Genomic DNA, 3,125 nt, shown 5'->3' with positions numbered 1-3,125 from the left:
TATGCAGGAATAAAACTTAAAAAGAGAGAGAGAATTTTAAAAGAAGGGGGGAAAAAGTTTGAAAACAGTGTATAATCAGTAATAGAAGAGCAAGTTGAAGCAGAATAGCAATCAGGTTGATGTTTAAAAAGTAAAAGTTAAAAATGTAATAGAACACAGAACAGATTTTAAAAAGGTGGGGTGGGATGTGTTCTTATGGAAACTGTGTGCTCTTAATGATTTTATCGAGAAGTCTTTCTGTCTTAGTCCAGTTTCATGAACTCAGCTTGCTGCTTCCAGAGACCCTCCATTGGTGCCCCTGGTCTATGCTGCTTCCAGTGCCTGTTGGCAAGCAGATCACGCCCCTTCCCATTACTGAGGTCAGGTGCTGCACTCTTACATGTTCCGTGTGTCACTCCCCCTCCTGATGCAGCAGTCAGATGCAGCACTTGGGCGAGATAGGCAGGTGGATAGTTCCTCCTCCCAGCACTGCAGTAATGTGCTGTGCTCCTGCCAGGAAGGCAGGTGGCCACCCGCCCTCTCCTGGCACTCCTTGCTCCCCTGCTCTGTGCAGCTGCCTGCTCCACCTTGGGTCTGTGCTCATAGACTGTTTCAGGGAAGACAGCAGAACAACTCTGTCCCTGATCTGTGCCATAACTCATCTCCTTGTTTGTCTTGGCAGTTTGATCCTATCTGCCTTAGGCTGTAAACAAGTCTCCATCTGGCCTTTGAGGCTGATAAGGCCTTAGATATGGATTCAGGTTTTGCCCAACCCCAGCCTGGATACCAAGCACAGGAGGATATGATGGCTGTGTCTGAGCCCCACCTCTCTTCTCCTGAAAACCTTCAGGGGGTTTTCAGAGATAGGGATATGGCACCCTTCCCCCCAGGGCACATCAGCCATCTTTTATTTTTTTCTTTTTGCATTTTATGGAGGGGCTAGGTTGTTCTGCCCTGTGTGCCCACTCATCTGTGGCACACAGTACCCTGCAGTACCCTGGGGTTGCTTCAGTGCAGGTGTCCTGTCCCCCACCTACCACTTTGCCTGTGGGCTAGGAGTTGTGGAGAGCTTCTATGCCCATTTAATTTAGTTCTGTCAGTCAAGGGGTTCTCTGTACATATCTGAGCCTCAGAGGTTCCCCCTCTCTCCCGTTGACCTCTCCATTGGAGAGCGGGAGATTCAGTCAATGAGCGCTTTACCCTCCTTTGCCACTCCTTCCCCAAGAGACCAGTCCTGCACTGTTTTGCTTTTCCTTCTTTGTTTTTTCCTTTTCTTATACCAGATTCGTGGTATCTTTGTCTTTTAAAGAGGGCAATGTTCTGTCAGAGTTCAGCAGGTGCTCTGGTTGGCTGAATGGGTCCATGGATGTGAATTTTGGTGTATTTGTGGGAGAAAGTGAGCTACAAGCATCCTACTCCTCCATCTCGGCCCTCCTCTTCCATATGTCATTTTTTGTGCCAATACCATGCTGTTTTGATTACTGTAGCTCTATGGTTTTGTCTGAAGTCTGGGAGAGTTATTCCTCCAGCTTAGTTCTTTTCTTCAGTATTGCTTTGGCAATTCTGGGTCTTTTATGATTCGGTATAAATTTTAGGATTATTTGTCCGAGTTCTGTAAAAAATGTTCTGAGTAATTTGATAGTGATCACATTAAATACACAGAATGCTTTGTGTAGGATGGCCATTTTAACAATATTGATTTTTCCAATACAAGAGCATGGAATATCTTTCAATTTCTTTACATCATCTTTAACTTCCTTTGTCAATGTTTTGAAGTTCTCCATAAGCCTTTCACTTCCTTGGTCAGATTTATTCTGAAGTATTTTATTGTTTTGGATACAACTTTAAAAGGGACTCTTTCTTTAATTTCCTTTTCTGATATTTCATTGCTAATGTAAAGAAATGCAACTGATTTCTGTATGTTAATATTGTATTCTGATACTTTACCAAATTCTTTTATCAGCCCTAATAGTCTTTAGGATTTTCTATATATAATATCATTTCATTCCCATATAGTGACAATTTTACCTCTTCTCTTCCAATTTGGATTCCCTTTATTCCTTTTTCTTTCATGATTACCATGGCTAAGACTTCTAGTACTATTTTCAATAAAAGTGCTGAGAGTGGACATTCCTGTATTGTTCCAGATTTTAGTGGGAAGGCTTTCATCTTTTCATGGCTGAGTATTATGCTGGCCATGGGCTTGTCAAAAATAGATTTTGCTATGTTGAGATATGTTCCCTTCTATACCCACTTCAGTTAAGAGCTTTTATCATAAATGAGTGTTGAAGTTTATCAAATGCTTTTTCTACATCTATTGAGGTGATCATGTGATCTTTGTTTTTTCTTTTGTTGATATGGTATATTACAGTCATTGATTTGCATATGTTGAACCATCTTTATGTCCTTGGGATGAATCTAACTTGATAATAGTGTATGAACTTTAAATATAAGACAACATACTATAATCCTCCTAGCGGAAAACATAGGAAAAACATCTTCTGACACAAATTTTAGCAATGTTCTCCTAGTCAATAGAAATAAAAGCAAACATAAACAATCGGACCTAAGTAAACTTATAAGCTTTTACATATCTTTGCAATCATAAGCAAGACAAAACCACAACCTATGGAATGGGATAAAATATTTGCAAGTCATGCAACTGACAAAAGTTTAATTTCCTGAATATATAAACAGTTCATACAAGTTCTTAACCATAACAACAACACAACCCAATCTAAAAATGGGCAGAAGACCTAAACAAGCATTTCTTCAAGGAAGATATACAAATGACCAATAGGCATATTAAAAATGCTCAATATAGCTAATTACTAGAGATATTTACATTCAATCTATAATGAGGTCTCACCTCACACCAGTCAAAATGGTCATCATTATAAAGTCCACAAACAATAAATGCTGGAAAGGGTGTGGTGAAAAAGAACTTTCCTATACTATTGGTGGAAATGTAATATGGTTCAGGCATTGTGGAAAACAGTTTACAGATTCCTGAAAAATCTAAAAATAGACTGACCATATGATCCAGCAATCTCACTCTCGGGCATATATTTGGAGGGAACTCTAATTCAAAAAGATAAGTGTACCCCAACGTTCATAGTAGCATTATTTATAATAGCCAAGACATG

Source organism: Camelus ferus, chromosome 14, assembly GCF_009834535.1.
Source record: "Camelus ferus isolate YT-003-E chromosome 14, BCGSAC_Cfer_1.0, whole genome shotgun sequence".
In the NCBI taxonomy this organism is placed as follows: Eukaryota; Metazoa; Chordata; class Mammalia; order Artiodactyla; family Camelidae; genus Camelus; species Camelus ferus.
This window is presented reverse-complemented; position numbering follows the sequence as displayed.